Source organism: Cavia porcellus, unplaced genomic scaffold (assembly GCF_034190915.1).
Source record: "Cavia porcellus strain 051 isolate PalLab524CR breed Dunkin Hartley unplaced genomic scaffold, mCavPor4.1 scaffold_34, whole genome shotgun sequence".
NCBI classification, from domain to species: domain Eukaryota; kingdom Metazoa; phylum Chordata; class Mammalia; order Rodentia; family Caviidae; genus Cavia; species Cavia porcellus.
Window position 1 is genome coordinate 5739666 of NW_026947517.1, and position 21433 is coordinate 5761098.

The following is a 21433-nucleotide window of genomic DNA, read 5'->3' on the forward strand; positions in this document are numbered from 1 at the left end:
CATGTCTCTGGCGGCTCCTTTTTCAGAAACTATTCTCACCTGGTAATTGGGTTGTTTTCTTGTTAGTTTTTAACTGCAGAAGAAAAGCAGATACATGGTGTCCCTGTAGGCATACTGTGATCCCCTCTCCCACAGCTGAGCCCTGGTCATCTTCCAAGCCAGCCTTGTACTCTGTGCTGCGTCCCCGCCCTCCCCCCTACACACTGGGAAGTGGTGGCATCTCACTTTGATTTAAGTAAGGAGTTTCAGGTGACATTTTTTTCAACTAAGGTCCATTTTCCCCTTTATATGGACCTCCCTTCCCTTCCCTCACCCTTCTGTCTTCTGAGTCTGCCTAAGACAAGCCCATGGATGACACTGCTACTGGAGAACTATTTGTATGTCATTAATATATTCTCTCTTATTGTAAATGCTGTATTTAGAAAAAGCAAAACCTCATTGTTGCTGGAGTCATGATGTACAGAGCAAAATTCCTGCCACTCAGATCTCACTTTTTACTGTAACTTTCTTTCCCATGATAAGTAACTCAGAAGCTGTGTACCAGATAAATATATGTTCAAGGCCCTGCTAAGCATCTCCACCCAGACTGTCTGGTAGCCGCTCAGCCTTCAAAGCTGGGTGGGAGAGGTGGGGATGGAGGTGGAGGAGGACAAGGGGCTTTGTCCTCCAAGACAACAGCTACAGAGGGGCAGGGGGCATCTTCAGCTGTCACTGTTACATCCACTTCTGAGCCTGTAGCCTGTGGTCAGAGAGGAGACAGCAGTTTTGAACACTTTGGTAGAATCAGTGATCTGAACAGAGCTACAAAGGCAGGACATTGGAGCCAGACTGAGGGCTCCACCAGAAGATTTGCCTGCTTTTCGTTTTCGCTTTCTGTTCCATGACTCAGTCATCACCAGATAGTGTCAGTGTGGATTCAATTGTCTCCAAAAGAGTGGGCTGTTTCTGGGGATCTGGGGCAGTCAACACACAGTGAGATCTCCATGTGTCTCTGTTAGGTGTGTATTCAGCAAAGTATAAATGTGCATGTTCCTATGATAGAAAGATTGGTCCCAGAAACTCCATTTAGTGAGGTTTTAACTTGAGGACAGTTGATGCTTTTTCTTGAGCCTGCATTTGCCTGAAGGACCCCTTGCCTGATGCAATATACACTTATTTGCAGTGTATATTGATTATACTGATGATAGGCACATGGTTTATTTGTGATGCAGAATGCATATTAGATCCTATGTGGTGCATGACAGTGCAACCCATCAGCTAGAGACTGTTCTCAAAATTGTTTGCATTGATCACCCAGAATTGAAAAAAAGTGGAAAAGTTTACAGAGAAAATCTTTCAGATACAAAAACATAATTTAAGTCAAATATATTAGAGAACACCCAAATAAAAGAATAGATGAACATAGCAAAACAATGAAAAACAAAGGTTGACCAATATAGCGAAGAAATGGAATACATGTAAGAGATCCAAACAAGAGTTCAGCAAGTTCAATGCTATATGAAAGATATATAAAGCCTATAAGAGATAAAAATTATATGCACAGACTGAACAAAAGTTTGGTTTAGAGTTTCAGGTCTTGAAGACAAAATTGTAGCTAGTTGTCATGAAAACAATGCTATCTTAAAAGTAGCAAGGGACTATGAGAGATCAATCCAACAAGTACAAAATGCATCAAAGAAGAATTGCATGAGATCGATTGGGGTCAATGAGAAAGCCAGAGACAACACAAATACCATAAAAAAAACTTCACAAAATAATGGAATAAAATTTCCCAAGCATGATTAAAGAACTTGCCATACAAATAAGTGAAGCATGTAGAACTCCAAACAGACATAACCAAAATAAAACTACACCAAGGTATATAATATTCAGAATTCCAGAAATAGAGCACAAGAACACAGTATAAAATGCTGTTAAGGGAAAGTCACAGATCACTTATAATTGAAAGCACATCAAATTCTTAGCAGTCTTTGTTGTAGCTTGGAATAACTGACATCATCTTGAGCCCTGCTTTTAACTGGTGCCCTATATTTAACCCAAGAGAATGGAAAATGACTCAGAGTACAAGTCCTATGAGAAAAGCAGAATGAGCTGCAACACCTGGAGAAAAATTACCCTGCTCAACAAAAGAAACATGATACAGGTGTAAACTAAAAATTAATGTAAGATTCTAGCTTAAATGTTTCCAATAGGATATCACTTTGTTGTTCTCTCTTTAAAAGCTTTGTAAGTCTCGAGTTCAGCCACTTGTTTGGACTCTGAAATTGGCAGGTAATCTATATAATCAGTCCTGAACTCTATTAATCAAATTCCAAATTTATCAATTTGTATGATTTGATTCCTTTATTTTTGTTCATGAACCTACCTCAGTCTTCTCAACACAAATGTCCAAGTAAAGAAGAAAGCTGTAGTTGAAACAGAAGAACAAGTCCTGAAGTTGGACAGAAGTACAAGTCCTGAAAGGAAAGAACATCCAACCCAGATTGATGTATCCTGCAAAACTTTCAAAATTAATGGAAACATAAGATACTTCCATGACAAAGAAAAACTGAAGAAATATATGACTGCAAAACTGACCGTAGAAAAAGTAATGAAAGTTATACTAGACAGAAGTAAAAATGGCCACAATTCCAAGAAAAACACAGAAACAACCAGGCAGGACAAGTAATTAAACAGAGGAGAAAAGCAGAGAATCAACAGCAGAACAATATTACAACAAAGACAAAACAATGCATATAATTGTTAATGGTCACACCTATCAACCGAAAGAAATAGATGGGTGAAATGTATCAAGAAACAAGATACAAAAATATTCTGTATACAGAAAAAGATGTTTAATTCAAAAAGAAATTCAGAGACTGAGAGTCAAAGGACAGAAAAGAATCTTCCATGCAATAGAGGCCCAGAAAAAAGCATGAGTAGCTATTCTCTTTGCAGACAGTATGAACTTCAAACCAAGAATGACCAAAAAAGTAAAGAGCCTCACTACATACATGTTAATGGAAAGTTTTAAAAGGATAAGATAACAATCATAAATATGTGTGCATCTAATACAAGAGCACCCAACAATATAAGGCAATTGTTAAAAGACATGAAAATAATGCAAACAAAAAACAACACAAATGACCTAAGAGACTTCAATATCCCACTCTCACAAACACATGAACTAGACTAATAATCAGCAAAGAAATAAGAAAGTAGAACTGAATCTGTGAACAAATGAACTGAATAGATGTTTACCAAGTATGTGACCCAACATATTCAGAATAAACATTCTTCTCAGCTGTGCAGGGGAGGTTCTCTAAAACATGCCATATAAACTAGTCCACAGAACATGCTGAAGTATATGCAAAGAAACTGAAGTTACCCCATGCATTTTACCTGACCATAGTGCAATACAATTGGGAAATAATTGTAAAAGAAAGTACAAAAACTTCATAAATATGTAGAAATTAAGTAACACTCAGCCAAACAATCAATGAGTCGCAGATGAAATAAAGGAAGAAACCTGAAAGTATCTACAACACAACAAAAACATAGATGCAAACCTTGGTTCTCATGGGATTTAATGAAAACAGTTCAAAGTGGGAAATTAATAATACTCAAATTTCACTTCAGGGAATAGAAAGAGTGTAAATAAAGATATACTGTTGCACCTCACACTTCCAGAAAAAAAAAATGGCATGGAAACACCAAAGCCAATAAAAGGGAGGAAACCATAGTGATCAGAAAAGAAAGTAATGCAGTACAGAACATAAAACAATAAAAAGATATAATGAGTCAAAGAGTTGGTTCATTGAAAGAATAAATAAAATTGATAAGCCTTTAACCAACCACATCAAAAGAAGAAAAGAACCACTCAAAACCATTCATTGAGGAATGAAAACAGTAAGATAACTACAGATCATGTGAAAATTAGAAGATCATCAGTATCTACTTCAAAAACTCATGCTTCCATAGGTTGCATAACATAGAAAAGAATCAAGTCCTAGATTCATATGAATTGCCAAGGCTGACTCAAGAAGATATAAAAATTCTAGATAATGCAGTATCTGTCACTGAGACTGAACATCTAATTAAATTTAATTGGGTACTGGCTGGGTGGTGCATGCCTATAACCCTAGAACTTGGGAGGCTGAGGTAGAAGGATTGTTGTGAGTTTGAAACTAACCAGGGCTACAATGTGAGCTCAAGGCCACTCCAGTTCATAATAAGACCCTCTGAAAAACACATTAAAATGAAGCAAACAATGACAACAAAAAGGCAACTGACCAACATATAGAAGTCCAAGTCTTCAGGGATTTACTGCTGAATTTTATAAGAAATGTATAGAAAATTGAAGACACCTACTCTTTAATGAAATTGAAAGAGAAGCAGTTCTCCCTATCTCTTTCCTGGAGGCCAGCATTACACTGATAGTAATAGCAGAGAAAGACACAACCAGAAAAAGAAAACTACAGGGAAGTTTTCCTAATGAACATAGTTGCAAAAATCCTTAATAAGATACTAGTAAAGTGAATGTAGCAAATTATCAAAAAGATTTTAAAACCTGACAACTTGGATTCATCCCAGGAAGGCAGGGATGTTTCAGTACATGCAAATCAACAACTTTAAATGTTATATCAACTCAGGCAAAAACAAAAGTCACATGGTGATCATCTCAATAAATGCATGATAAGCTTTTGAGGAAATCAAGCTCTGATCTGTAATAAAATCCTGCAGTATGTAACAATAGGGAGCCTTTACCTCAATCTGATAAAACAAGCAAAGACAAAAATATACCCAGATTCATACTAAATGGTGAAAAACTAAAAACTTTCACACTACAATTAAGAACAAGAAAAGGATGATTACTATCACCACTCATATTCAATATAGCTCTGGAAACATTAGGCAGAACAATTAGAGATAAGAGACAAATAAGAATAATCATATAACAGAAAGTAGGCAAACTATCATTATTCACAGATGACATGATATTCTATGTAGAAGATGCCAATTACTCCACCAAAAGACTTCTGGACTTAACCAAATTCAATAATGTAGCTGGAGACAAAGTTGACAATCAAAAATCAAGAGCATTCCTGTACACAATAAACTCACTAAGAGAAAAGTTACAGAAATCGCACCCTTAACAATACCCTCCAAGAAAATGAAATACTTAGAATGAACCTAACAAAGAAAGTCAAGGACTTAGATATTGAATATTATAGTACTTTGTAAAAGGATACTGAAGACATTATCAGAAAATAGAAAGATATCCCTTGCCCAAACTGTGCATTGCCTTTTCACTGCATTAGTGATTTCTTTTGATGTACAAATACTTTTTAATAAGATGGAGTCCTAGTGATTGATTCTTTGAAGTTGATTCTTCAAATTTTGTGTTTTGTTCATGAAGCCTCATTAGCCTGTTGTAATATTTAGATCTCCAAGCTAGTTTGACTTTAGTCTATTGTATGGTGATAGGCATGGACCCACTTTAAGTCTTCAGTATGGTGAATGTCATTTTCTTCAGCATTATTGAAGAGGCTATCTCTCTTCCAGTGAACATATGTGGCTCCTTCATCAAAGACAAGGTAGCAGAGTGTGTTTGTAGTTGTGTCTCCATCTCCAGTCTGTTTAGATTATTGGGTCTGTTTTTCTTGTAAGACTCTGGTGATTTTCTGACAGTAGCTTTCTAGTATTATGGCAAGTGAAGAATTGTGATACCTCCTGACTTGCCTCTGTTGCCCAGGAATGTCTTTGGTATTCTAGATCTTTTCTGTTTCCAAATGAATTTTAGAAGAATTTTCTCTATATTTGTGAGCTATACTAATAGTATTTGGATGAGCATTGCATTAAATCTGTACAAGACTTCGCAATATTATATATTTTGAATTTTCCATATCCTTAAACATAGTCTTACTGGTTTTTATACCTACCTGATATATCCTAAAAGGTAAGATCCTAAGAGTTTCAAACTACTGAATTCTTCTTCTCAAGGATATCAGCAATAATAGATACTTATTTTCCTATTTGTTTGAGACAGGGTTTCCCTATGCAGTTCAGGCTGACTGTGGACTCACATCTTAGTCCAGTAAATTCACACTGGTAATCCTACCTCAGCGTTCCAAGTTTGGGATTACAGGTGTGCACCTGACACCTGAAAGAATTCCTGGTGTTATTTGAAAGATGAGAAAACAGTCATGAGATACAAATGTATTCATTAACTGTCATTTCCTTAAAGGAAAAGTGTTCAAATTAACACATAATACCATTGGAGGGTAGGGAATCAGAAGACGTGTTTCTATCTCTTACGGTCTGAGGATAACAGACTACACTCCAAAAATGGGAGACATCACAGCTAGGAGTATGTGTCAAATTTGAGCACCAATATTATGAATTAAGAGAGTATTTATGGAAGATGAGCGAAAAGGCCAGTGAAAAATCATGAGAGACCTGGTGACTTTCATGACTCTATTTAAGGCTTTATTATAATGCTGAATGTCACAAATATTGAAATACTCAAATATTATGTGTGTTTTTACCTATAAAATCTTAAGGCTTGGCACTGTATCCTAGCTGTGTTGTAGCCTGGCATAAATCATACAATCTTGAGCCCTGCATTTAACTAGTGCCTTGCATTTGAGCCAGGAAAATGGAAAGTGACTCAGCATGTAAGTACAATGAGAAAAGCAAATTAGATGTACCCAAGGAAAAAATTTAACCTGCTCAACAACAACAACAACAACAAAAACAGGACACAGGTGTCAACCAAAAATTAACATAAGATTCTAGCTACATTTTTTCCAATAGGTTGTTCTTTGTGATTCTCTCTTTTAAAAAGTCTTAACATTCCAGTCCAGGATCACTTGCTTAGATTTTGAAATGGGGGGGGGGGTAAAATGGGAGAAGTGGTTCTGAGCGCAGCTACTTAAATTCCAAATTTATCCTTTGTCTGTGTGGTTTCATATATTGTTGTTCACAAACTGACCTCAAGCTCCAGAAAGGTTTACTGACACAAGCAAGAACCTAGATTAAATACAGTGTCAACTTAATGAAAGAATAATAGTGAAAAGGAGGGAAGAAAAAAGACAAACACCATGTGTTATGATACCTTTAGCTGGCATTAAAGAGGCTGAAACAGGAGAATGGCCATGTATTCAAGGACAGACTACCCTATATAGTGAGTGCAAGGTGAGCCAGAACTATAAAGTGGGACTATGTCTTTAAAAACAAATATGAAAAAATATAAAAACTGGGAAATGGAGAAGACTATTAAAAGAAAACAAAAATATTAGAGCTGAATGAAAGTTGACTTAACTAAAATGGGAATTATGGAATGATGTTGCAGAGGAAAGCTGGTCCTGAAGTGTTACCCACGAGGCAGTGAAAAATATAGTTATGAATGGGACCTATTGTGCTACATCACAATTGTGACCTCCTTCCTCCAATACATCTGCAGTCTACTAGACAGGAGGCCCAAAAGTTCATGGAAATGTCAAACTCAGAGCAAATAAGCAGCTTGAAATCAAGGCTTTGAATCATGAGCTTTAGCAGATGTTTGATATTCAAGTTGAAATAAAAGAAATATAATCCTACCTGGTTTGATGGCAAATTCAGCAAGTTGGTTGGCTCACAGCATTGAAGAATGAAGTCACAAATCACAAGAAGTTCAAGAAGTTTTCTTGGAAAAAAAGACAGAATATCCCTGTCTTTGCAGGAGGGTTCTTCAGTGTTTAGCCCACAGATCTATTGTCACGGGTCATTTATACAGCAAAGTCAGAATGTGAGTTCAGTGTGGGTCTCAAACTACAATCTACCTTAAGTGTATAGCTGCTTAACTAATATTATTCAGAAGGGCAGCAAGTCACCCAGAAAAGGTATACAGAAAGAGCCAAGGAATTTTGTGGGAACAATAGCCCAGGTCTTCTTTTCATTGAGTATGGTAATAGATGCCTACCTGGACTTCCTGGGGAAAGTGGTGGTAACTGTAGTACATTTCAAGCTATTGTTTTTCTCTTTAAGAGGCATGTAGACCTGGTCACTGCATCTTCACCTTCAGGTCTGTCTTTCTTCAGCTGTGCCTCTAGCAGGGATTGTTGTATTTAGTTGTTTACATTGATTACTTTGAGGTTCCATTTCCTCTCTTAATGTATATCAATTTCTGTCTACCTTGGCCTCCTGTAGTAAAATCACAATACTATTTGAATGGATAAAGTGATATTTATACATTTAAGAAAATATTATATAATAGGGGCCTGGGTTTTAGCTCAGCAGGCAAAAGTACCTGCCTGGCAAGAGCCAGGTTGTGAGTTTGATCCACAGTACCAAAAAAGAAATGATTTAAAATGCAAGGAAAGAAAATTATTTCATTTGTGAAGCTGTAGATGAACAAAATTTTCAAATCTAAATCTGTCAATGGCAAATTAAAGAGTGGTAATAGTCATATTTAGAATCTAAGGTTGTTCAGGCTGGGGATTGACCTCAGTGGTACAAGACCAGCCAGGCAAGCACAAGGTCATGAGTTCAATCCCTGGTACAAAAAATAAAATTTCTACAGTTGTCAAGCATGTAGTGCAAGAGCACAATTATTGAAATTGACAGTTGTTCATTCAGTGGCTCAATTTTTCTTCTGTGTTCTACAAAATATCTACAGATAACATGGTTAATACAGTGAATGATATACTGTGCCCTATACTCGGGGTATTTGCTGAGAGTTGTTTTTAGTTTTTATTTTTTCACATACTTGAAACCTGAAAATATTTGGTGATGCTAGATAGAGAAACTGTGATAATTATTTTTTCATTTTAATCATATATTTCACTATATCTATTATGTATATTTTATTTGCTACAATTATGCTAAGAGAAGTTGATAAATGATTCCTAATGTTATAGGCAGCTGAGTTAGTTAGAAATATAAGCAGTCAGACAGTGATATAGGGGAATGCAACTCCTGACCTACTATGTTGGGTATGAGTTTAGGTTCTCTAAAACTGAAGAATGAATAATTAGGAACAATGAAGGTAAGAGCAGAATATATTTTTTGAGAGAAATAAATTGACAGGATTTTGATCTAGATGGGACGTTTCAGCACTGGGAGGTGAGACCAGGGAACATTTACCTTGAGGTCACTTTCCCCTCTCCTATGCAACTTACCTGTGGCATGAAAAAAGTCCCAATCAGCTACTTGCACATCAGCAATGCCACCTTTAAGCACCACCCCAATGGAAACTATATGTATGCCCCTACATGACATTTTTACTGTGTATTCTCTCTTTTACCATGCCAAAAATCCTATCATTTGGTTCCCTAAGGCAGATTGAGTGCCTCCTGGGAATCCCTCCCATTTTGAGTCCCTTTGCTTTAAAACCACCAGTTTCTTCCTCCTGGATTGTTACTTGCCACTGCTAATATGCATGCAACAGCAACCTTACTCACTGACATGGGTGAGATACCGTCTGTTTTTCTTTTTTGTTTGTTTGTTTGTTTCTGTTCTTTAGCAAGCTTGTGTCAGAAAGCACATCCTGCCATCCCCAAACAGGGTTACTAGTTTCCACACTCCTTAGGCCACACAGCTGGAGGTAACATGGAGATTTTTATGTGCTGGGACCCCATCCTGCTCTCTTTGGTTACCTGCCAAGACGAATGGATGTTGGGACTCTGCCTAACACACTTTCAAAATAGATTATGATCTCTTCTGTTGTGTGTGATCAAGCACAGCTTACACGTTCCTTGGGGGAGCTACAGCTCTTAGTCCCTGAGGTGAAATTGTTCTCTCAGCTCCCTTATAATTCGGTCATGGGGACCTCTTCCTGTCCTCCAGAAAACACACCTCTTGGTGCCTGCTTTATAACCTTGGTGCTTTTGGCCTCTAAAAGGCTACAACAACCAAAAAGCTGGTCTTTTATTTATGCTTTTGTCAAAATGGTGAGAAGTTGGCAAAAACCCTTCTTTTTTAGGCCTTCTTCACTTTGAGGACGTGGTTTTCTCTCACTCTGTCTTCTGTGATGGCCCAAGTACTCCTGGATCACTCTGCTCCACCAGGATCTCCCCTTCCCCAAATTTATGGTGTGGCTCCTGTCTTTACAGCTTCTCCCCAAATTTCTCATACCAAATCCCGCTGCTTTCTCAGCCAAAAGTTTCTATTATCCCTGCGTCATCCTCTCCTCCTCCTTCACTCCCAAGGGTCTCCAATCCTCCTCCTAGGGTCTCCAATCCTTCCCCTAGGGTCTCTCATCCTTCCCCTAGCATTTCTCACAAGGCTCTCACTTCTCAATCCCCCTGCTCTAGCCATCTGTCCCATCTGAAGGTTCTTTTTCTCCTTCCCCTGCATCACCATTTTCTCTCCCTGCCCAGCATACTCAGTCTCAGGCATTGCAGCCTTCTGGCAGGCCACATGGTTGCCAGCAGCCATGATGATTACACACATGCACCTGCTGGGCTCATCTCTACTGCTGCTTTGGGAACAGGCTGGACCTAAAAGATTAACTAATATTTGTGTTCCTTCTTTTTAACTTTCTGAGCTACCTCAGGTTAACCATCAATTAGATTCCTTTTCTGGCATTCTTATTTCACGAGATGTCTATTAATTGATCTATAAGAAGGTTCACTCTATTATAGTTCAAATTGGCCAAATATACTTGAGGGCATTCTAATTTTATAAGATGATTGTCAGTTCATATATATCTGTTGTCCATTTGTCCAATTGTCTGCTCTGTTAGCAGCTTTTTCTTTTTATTTGATCTCTACAACTTTTTCCTCAACGTTTATATTTTCAGATCATGTAATAAAGGTTTATTTGGATAACAGATTTAAAAGACATGCTTCCACCTAAGTTGCCAGCTGGTCAAAATGATGCTATATGTGGTTAAACAAAATCCATTGGGGTGAGGCAAAATTAGACAGCACTTCAATTGGTAGACAAGAAAGTGGCACCTGGTAAATTTTTTAAAAATTTATTTTAATTTTAAAGAGATTAAAATAAAAGAGCACTTAACAAATGTGATTGGAGCACAACAGTTTAAGCAACACAGTATTTCAACACAATACAACCTGACATATCAGTAGCTACCATAAAGTCTCTTTCCTTGAAGTAGTTGAGTATATTTTCATACACAATAGGATCAAACATAACAAAATATTATAAAACCATTAAAGAGCATGAAATTATTACAGATTATACAGAACCAAATAACACAAAATGAACAATGGTTACTATATTATCTCATCGTCCATAAAATATTTGTTTATACTACCACACAAAATACAATCCAATAAGATACAACAAAATAGAACCAATGGAAACAGAAGACTAAAAGCATGTTTGCACTTCAAAACAAGATGATATTAAATTAGCACTGACAATTATAATGTTTTGTTTTTTTCAAAATAACTGTTCAAATAATCATAGATAATAAAATCAAACAACCCAGGATGAAACCATTCTGAGTAATGAATGGGAACATTATAAGGCTCCAAAGCAATGTAATGGGGAAGCAGGATTACCACAAACTCTTATGTACTCTTACCATTTCTCACACTAGGGAGACTATATGGTATTTACACATGAACAACCAGTTACTTTAACCAGGTCAGGTTCACTGATGGGAAGTCCAAATAAACTCTTTAGCCTCATTGGAAAAAGTTCCAGTAAAGTTCATATTACTAAGACATATTACTAAGTTCATATTCATTGTTGCTGATCTCATGGTATATTCATTCCTTCAAATATAAAATTGTGATTGCTTATGATGACAAATGTTTTCTTTCCTATCTAGATGTCTTATGCCTTTTTCTTGTGTTCCAGCCTGGTGATTAGGATCAGGCAAATACAAGGTCACCTGTCAAATAATAATTTTTAACAAAAATTTATGTAATGTAATAGTGAGCAGTCCAAAATATGTCACAAATTTTTTCAGTGCTCAAATGTTAAAACACCCATGGTTAATAGAAAATAACACTCCCATTTAACGTTCTATATTAAGTTTACTGCTTGTCCTGTACTGTGTGGTATTAATCTGCCTGATGTTTAAAAGCCACAGTTAGGAGATAATTATAAATTCCCTTTGGATTCCTTGTGCTATGATCCACCAGATATTTTCTAGAAAAAAAAGGTTCTATGATGCAGGGGGCAACAGAACAATGAGACCAGGCGTGGGGCTGAGACTGGGGCAGCAGCCAGGTCAGAGCCAGTCCAAGATTGTCGGTCACCTCTGGCTCAGCCGTTAGGATAGGGATGCATTTGCTTGATGTTTTGTCTTGAGGCCTGATCCACAACCAGAGGTATCCATCTCCCCCATAGTTTCAAGGTATCTGGGTTTTTGCATTGGCAATTTCTAGGACCTAGTCCTGTCTCACTGCCTATATATTTCTAACTAAGTCAGCTGCCTGTAACAACAGGGCTGGGACTTCAAAGGAGCAAGAGAATAAATTCAGATTTCTTATAGCCTTGGAAGAGACCATGACCTCCTGCTCTGGGCCAAATCTCAAGACAAATGCCAACAGAAATACAATCAAGTGCTAAGAACCAATAGTCCAAATAGTTCCGTATCACCCTGAAGAAGTCAAGACTCATCATCCCAACCCCCTACAGGAAGACTCCCTGCTGTTAAGCAAGCCCATTTATTATGGGACATGCTCCCCCATTTGTTCCTAATTGAATCAATTTTACCTGAGCAGTTGACACTATTAGTTGAACACAGCTCTATCCTGCCTTATGCTCACCTTGCAAATTCCCATTCTTCCCCTCTTTTGACCCATCTAACCTCCTGTTTTTACTCAATAAATACAGAGTCCTTGGCAACCCACTCAGGACCCCTTCTGTCTCTCAGACAGAAGCTTTTTTTCCCTTAATAAATATATTCCATTCTTAAACTCCACCATTCTAAATATCATTCTTCTATTTTAGAGAACACAAACTCATCCCAGACATATAGTAGGTCAGGAGTTTCATTCCTCTCTATCATTAAAATGAGCCAAATTAACATAAATATCTTTATGATTGGTCTGAATGCTTTTCCCTTTTCATGCAGTTTTAAGTGATCAATACAACTCACAGTGGTTGTATTCCTGGCAACGTATAAAGTTGTATATATCAGTCATTATAAATGTAAAATAATTGTTTTGAGTGTATAGTTTAGCAAGAACTAGATATTGCCATGGCAGTAGGTTATCTCATATAAAATTGAATGTTCAACTAAAATTGTTCAGAACAATTTCTACATTACTGGCTCCTTCAACAATTTTAAGATACATGAAATGTGTATTTTTGCCTTTTTGTAGAAGGCTTCTATTATGTTATTGAAAGAAGTCTGTACATCTGTAGGATCCTGTTTATATTTTGATGCTTTTTCTGCATTGAAGTTTATATGAAGATTTATTTTTATGTTAGGCTTAAACTCACTGCATTGACACTGATGGAGTGAAGCAACAGTCCACTACATTAATTTCAATTATATATTCATGGCATTGATCTTATGAATTACTAAGGAGGTAAATTAGCCACATACATAGACAAGAATCACTACTGTTAGCATTTTGGGGGGCAATAGAGAAGCAGAATATAAGGAAAAGTAAAAGTGGCCTTTCTATGTAAGGAATGTGAGGAGGAGCCAAAAAAAACCAAGGTTGTTTTTGGTTTGTTTTGTTTTTTTACTATGTGGTTAGGGGTATATCTGACTTTTGACTAGATGTGGAGATTGGAGCAGACATTTCTGTCATGTGAGGAGCTGACTGGAATTTTCCTCAGGCCCCTGGGAAAGGAATGAGAAGGTTGTAATCATGGAAAAGAGGAAGTGGCCGTATGGTTAGCATCCCTGATTGGACCTTCCACCATGTTCAACTACCACCAGGAGGTCCTGTAACTCATTCTAGGGCAAAACTCTTTCAAGTACATCCCTCAGTTTGAATGACGAAATGAAAATAAAGAGTTTTGCTATGTGTCTTCCTCCAATGCTGGTGGTAACCATTCACAAGAAATATTTTGAGTCATATCCTTAATAAATTGTAGATACCATAACCAAAATTACAGATCAGTTCTCTTTCAGCAAACAGAAGCAGCACTTCAATGCAGGCATAAAGGCCTTCAATGAGAGTATCCCTGAAGAGGTGAGATCAACTTTATAGAACACAAACTACTACTCATTTATCTGAGTTCATGAAAGAGAAAAATTTATAATGGTGTTGCTACAGGGGAAAGAAACTCCTGATCTACTATGTCTGGTGTGAGTTTGTGCTCTCTAAAATTAAAGCATAAATTTTAGGAACAACAGAATTTAAGAGTAGAATATGTTTATTGGGAGAAAGAAAGCTGTCTGAGAGAGAGAAGGGGTCCTGAGTGGGTTGCCAAAGACTGTCTTTTCTAGGGACTTCTATAGAGTAAAATCATTTTGTGAGATGGATTTAAGGTGGGAATACTGGGAGCTCACAAGGCAGATATGCATAAGATGGGACAGAAATATGGGAGCCAATAAAATTAATAGTTCAGGTAAAAGTGATTAAATTGGGATCACATGGGGAAGCCTTTCACAGAGAAAGTAGGCATTTTTATGCAGTATTGACTTTTCAATTAAGGGGTTCAGAAGGTGACTCATGACTTCACCAGGATGATAGGACTTATTTGGAATATCAGGCTTTAGTTGAATGGTAACTGCTGACTTCCTCAGAGTGCTGGAGAACCGTTTCAAATATCAATCCTTACAATATGAATACATTTGCTTAATCTTTTGTCCTGAAGTCTGACGCTTAGCAGGAAGTGTCTGCCTTCCCTATAGTTGAAGGTATCTGGGCTTCTGCATGGGATCCTTGGAGAACCTAGCCCCGTCTCACTGCCAACATTATTTGACTAACTCAGCTGCCCATTACAGTATTATTTGGAAAATTGAATACAAGTATCTTGTGCTCTGGGTGAATGATCGGGGGATGACAGTGTGCAAAGTATTTACCATTGTTGTCCCCTGATTGACATGTCTTGAAATTTAGTTTTAGTTTATTTTTACCATTGAAATCAAATGGAATTGGAAATAAAAAGACTGAGGTAAATCTCTTTGGTACAAACACTCCACTGTGGATATCAGGACTGTAGAAGACAGTCAGCTCCAGAAGTCTGCACTACAGTCTATCATTTGGGATCCAATCTTGCAGGAAGGGGTTCCTTTCCCTGTTTATTCTTGATTCAGGAGGAAAGCAGTAAAGAAAGACTGAATCACTGATGAAGAGGTGGGCTATATGAACTGTCCAATCAGATGGGCCACAGCAGGCGGTCTCTTAGGTGTTCCTATCTGGGCATTATTTACCGGTTGTGAGCACAATACTGGAGCAGAATGTTTGCTGGATCTCATTTAGTGGTTTCAGTGTCATGTGGCCTGGTTAGGAAAGAACCTGGGAGATCTTCAAGCCACAGAATGCTGAGGTTGTGGACGGGAGCCCAGAAATAGGGTGCAAATGGGCTAAACCAGTTACAAGTGGTTAGAAGCAGTTCCGGTGTCTCGATCTCAGGTATTTAGTTAGCTTCAGCTCCTGAGGTCCTCCAGCATTGGCTGTGGGTCATCCATTGTGCATTTTGCCTCTTTCTGGTGGCAAGAGTGACTCTATCTTCTCTTTGACAGGAGCAGATTCCAGTATCATCTTTGAAATTCTCTGCTGCCTTGGCACCTCCACAAGCTCAGCGAGGGAAGGAGCTTGGGGACACCCTGACTCTGATGCATTTTGTAGCTGCTAAAAAAGTACTGAGGTAGGTCTCTGCCCTCGTTGCTGTGAGAAGCAGACCTGGAGGGTCTGATGTTTATAAATGTCTGTGATACAAGGTCTCATAGCAACTGGTCCCCTTAAAATTGTGGGGTTTTTTGTATTTAGAATGATCTCCTAAATTTATAGCATGTTCTTCTATTTCCATCCTCATGCCAGGTGTTGGCCAAGGTACTGAGTATTTGAAGATGTGTAGTGATGTGACTCAGTTGAGGAAGGCTTCTCAAACACCTGGTGAACTCCTGTGCATCACAGAGAACAATGCAAAAGAATTTTGAACGTAATTATTTAGGTGACACCTCTGCTCACAGACTTTGAGAAAAGCCATGTATTTTTGAATTCTGAGAAAAATGAAGCAGATATGAAAGTGTTATCAAGGGCAGGGTAAAGTGTGCTTGCTAAGGACAAATTCCAGAATCACCTGCCTGTTAAACCCTCATTGAAAAATGCCAAAATTTATGCATTTGCATGGACTCATACACATGATATCTTTCTGAATGGAAAGGAATAGGCATGTCATCTCTAAATTAACAGCTGATTTAACAGCTTGACTGATAATACACATTGTTTACATATAGAAATTTTCTGCAATGGACTTTGCTAAGTAGTGTAAAATAGAATCCTTAAATAGAAGTTGTTCTGCAGGGATATCCAGAGTTAGGCATGAAGGGTTTTCTGTGTAGTGTGGATCAGAGGAGAATGGAAAGATTGTGCAAGTGATTGGCATGATACACGGTGCCAATAGCAGGATTTACAACTGAGAAGATCTTCACTGATAATCGAGTAGTTCTTAGGGTAAGCATGAAGTTAAAGTTGGCTTCTGATTTCTTACTTGAGATGAATAACACCAACTCTGTCAATATTCAATATTCCACATACCTGTTAACCCATGAATTCTGTGTTCCATACTTCAGATCTAATTTTGATTTTCTCTAATTATTTGGCAGTGTCTTGATGCAGGAATTTGAATCTTTTTTTTTTGTACCAGGGATTGAACACATTAGCTCATGTTTGCCAGACAGGTGTTTATGCCACTGAGAGAAATACCCAAACATGAATGTGTTTTCTGTATATTATGGAAAGTATCAACATTCTTCCTTAGAACATTATTGCTATATTGTATGGATATAATTTTTAAAACAAACAAATGGTGTCTTATGCAGTCAATTTTCAAGTTTCATTTTATGTGGGGTTTTTCAGTCAAGGTTTTTCTATTTCAGACAGCTCTGTAACTGAGGCTGGCCTCTAACTCAAGGCAGTTCTCTTGCATCAGCCTCCCAAGATATATTTCTTATTTCTGAGTGAAAGATGATCACTTCGTGACACTGAGCTATAATTTGCAACTTGTGCCTTGTTTCATTGCTTATACATTGTTTACATACACAGTTTTCCATTATCATTTGAGTTATTATTTATGTACCGTATTTGATGTTATTTATGTTTTGTTATATGAAACTAAATTCAAATTTCAAAATGCTGCTTAAGTATATTAAGAACAAAGGACTCAGTGACCTAAAAGAGATTTGAAGAGATATCATCTGTAGTCTATCAAAGTGATTCACGAGATATTTGCCTACCCCTTTGCTTTGTGGATGCTGGTCATGCAGGACCCCACTGTGAGCTCTGCTTTAGAGACAGTGGGGACACAGGGACCATTGCAGTGACTCAGCACAAACATCAGTGCTCCCTTTTGGCTGTGAGTTGCAATCTAGCACCCAAATTGCTTTTTCAAAAAATGTATCTATACATAAAATTAATCACCAAGACATGGAATTAGGTTTGAAGAATTCAGTCTCCATTCAGCTGTGATGTTTGGTTCTGCTTTGTTTAGTTTAGTTTTGGTTTATTGGGACAGGATTTCACTATGTATATCACTGGATTTGAAACCTGTATGGTGCCTACAATTTCCTTGACTTCACAACAGCCCTCCTCTCTCAGCCTCTTGAGTCCTGGGATTATAAATATTCACCAACTCTGCTTTTGATTCAGATTCTTATGAGAGAATTTAAGATATCCCAGGCCGTGAGTCTCAATCTTCCTTTGAGAAATATATGTATGAATTTTTTGGATCATACTTTTATCACTTGGCCACTCAGCAGTTATCCCCCTAACATCACTTGAGAAGCAAATTTGTTTATGTACTGACTCTACTGAGCGTCACCGGGGCAGTTGTCATTTTAACCAGTTGATTCTTGTATTGAACACATTATAAAGTCACTTTTATATTTGCTGTTATTTTAGAAAAACTAACAAATGTATGCAATTTTAAATTATCTTTTATTTAAATAATTGCACTGGTAAGGACTTATGTATAAAACCTTAGGCTAAGTGTGATTCCTTTAGTCCCAGCATCAGCAGAGGATGAGATGGAACAATCATGGCTTTGAAGCTCACTTTGGGAGGCAATTTTGCTAGATGATGTGTGATAGTTGTTTTTATACCTGCATTTGGAGTTTAAGGAAACAGGTAAGTTTAGGTCAAGAATATAAATGTAACATAGGATAGCTGAATCATGAAAATCATGATTTCTTTTTTTTTTTTTTTTTTGGCCCAGGAAATGTGTGTTTTATGGTAAATTGTGCAGCAGTCTTAAATATGCTTGTATTAGAGTAAAACAGAGTGAAACATGAATGAGGCAGACATTCTAGGTTCTGAAAGTAGAGGCATTATCAAAACATTTTTACTCAATGATATTGCTTGTGCTTTTTATAGAAAATAAGATAGGCAACAAAACACAAAAAATGATTATATAATATTTTAATACTTGTTCACAAATGAAGAGGCCAAAAAACAAACAAACAAAAGAAAATCAAATAAAAAAGGATGAAGAAACCGTCTACAGGATAGGAGAAGATTGCATGTTACTCCCTGACAGCTAACATGTAAATCCAATAGAAATGTGAAATGAATACACATTTTTCAGAACAGGTACAAATTGTCAAGAAATACCTGAAGAACTATTGAGCACTTATGCACAATAGAGATATGCAAATCAGTACACCATCTCATTGCACAGACAAATCACCACAAGATCAATAGAACACTCATGAGACAGCAGGAGAAAAGAAACTGTATAACTTTGTTGGTGAAAATGTTAGCAAGTACTTCAACCACTACTGAAGTCAGTGTTCAAAGTATCCAAATGATTAAACATAGTAAGTCCACTAAGTGCAGTGCTTCCTTTAGTGGGTCTCATACTCAAAGATCTAAGTACTCATTGCAGTGATTCATGCATACTCCTGTTTACTGCAGCAATAGTCACTTTTCTGTGGAGAGCAGCAGCAAGCACTGCTCCATCACCACCAAATGCCAATGATGAAGAACAAATACTCATCAGTGTACTCTGCTTAGTAAATGATATGGTATTTTATTATGAAATGGGCTCTGAGTTAGGTTTTTATAGTGTGATAAGCATGATATAAGCATGATAGTCATGCTAATGTAACAAGGCCATCACTATTACACTCTTGTGTTCATTAGATTTGAACTGTTTATCTTTTGGAGGCAACATCTTGGTATGAAGTTCAGGTTGGCTTTGAGATCACTTTATAACCCAGAGTGCTCTCAAACAATTCTCCTGCCTCAGCCTCTCAAGTACGTGGCTTACACACACATGCCATCAGGCCCAGTTTTGATTTGGTATGTTAAATGCATATTCAGTATTTTTTATCTCAACTGTTTTGGTTGTTAAATTATTTCCACTTTTTACCTCCAGCATCTATAACCACTGTGACCTTATTGAGGTGGCGATGTGCATACCACCAGCCTCATGGCATTCTCTCTTGTATTCAGTGCTGTCAATGTACTACAGTGAGACTTATGTATACAAATGTATATAACTGTTTGTTTTTCCTTCAAAAAGATTTTAAAATTGCCTTATATAATCAATGACTTTGTCTAGAGTTTGATGCAAATGTCCATGATTAAGCAGAGTGTAGCACACACACACAGGAAAGAGACCACATAGTTCCCATGAGAGGTTTGTCAAGGAACATGAGAAGCAAACTCCCTGGACGTATGTGTTCCTGATTATTACAGTTGAATTCACCTCAGGTTTTCTCACTGTTGTTTATGTGAGGTAGACCAGATGACTACTTTAAGATATGGAGTTATATAATGTCCTTTTTTTTTAGTACAGAGGATCAAACTCATGACCTTAAGCTTACTAAGCAGATGTTTATGCCACTGAGATCAATCCTCAGCACCCTATAAAGTCTGTTTTGGAATTTAAGTATCTAAAGAACTGCTTTGGTGGTGTGGCCCACTTAGTAATGTCAACTTGGATCACCCAGTGCACTGAGGCACCATGGTTTTGGGCATAGAGCATCCATTGAAGGATTGTTGCAAACACCGTCAAAGGAGAAATGGAGGGGAAGGTGCTGGGCTGTTGATTCTCATGGAGAAGCTGGTTTCAGTTTTCCAGATATGAACACAGACATCATCATCAGAGGAGGAGGAGCTCAGGACCTCATTAGTACTGTGCATGGCTACTGTTTTCTTTTGCAGATCTCTGGCCCTCATCCTGAGCTTTTTGTCTTGGCTCCAGTATTGATCACTCAGTCTGATGGCACACATGCTGTGCCCAAGTGCACAGACTTTGTAGGTTCCAACACTGAACTTTGAATCTTCCTAGTACACAACCTTGATAGAGACTTGCATGAGACACTGGCAGTGCCTCTAGTTCTTCAGGTAAACTTGTGGTGGTCCTTGCCATGGGCTCTAGATGTTCAGCAGGACTTAAGAAGTATATTGTCATAGGATTCAGATTCTCAGCTGGATTCTTTAGGTATCTAGTATGTGGACAGATCTACACCTGTCTAAATCTGACTTTTTGGGAGTAAATATTTTAATACAATCTTATCAATTATAAGTTGCATATTAGATCTCTTTCCTTGAAAACCCTGACTACAACAGATGGGAAAGGGTAAGAGGTAACATTTTTCAGACATGACAAAGTTCCTTAGTTAGCTAATGTTCCATGCCAATTTTCTCATGTGGAGAAGCCCAGCTATATCAATAGCTTGGTTTTGAAGACTGTTGTAGATTCTCTATGGATATTAAGCCATTACATTCTGTGTTGCATGATCAAGAAGCACATGGTTGAGGAATCCACATGGTGCTTCCTGTCACCTAAACCTACCTTTCTGGCCTATGCTGTCTGGCCTTTGTGTGCCTGAATTGCCAATAAAGGATGCACTCACAGATGCAGTCATTTTATATTGACAATTAATTTGCAAGTCTAATGACATGTTATATCCTCCTGTTGCATCTTTAACTTTCATGACAAAGAACATCTAAAGAAATTTATGACCACCAAGCTAACCCTGCAAAGAATACTGAAAGACAGTTTGGATACTCATGAATAAAACTACTAAGCAAGCCAGACAATTAACCAGTATGGAAAGATAACATGTCAACAGTAAACCAATATATAACAGTTATAAACTTTAATGTGAGTGGCCTCAATTCACAAATTAAAAGAAACAGACTGGTAGAGTGGATCAAGAAGCAATGAACAATCACATGCTGTCTACAAGAAACCCATCTAACCCAAAATGAAACTCACAGACAGAAATTCAAAGGATGGAAAACAATGCATCAGGCAACAGAAAGTGAAAAAAAAAAAAACAAGGGTAGCTATTTTTTGGCAGACAATGTGAACTTCAAACCAGGAATGATTCTAAGACATAAAGAAGGTCACTACA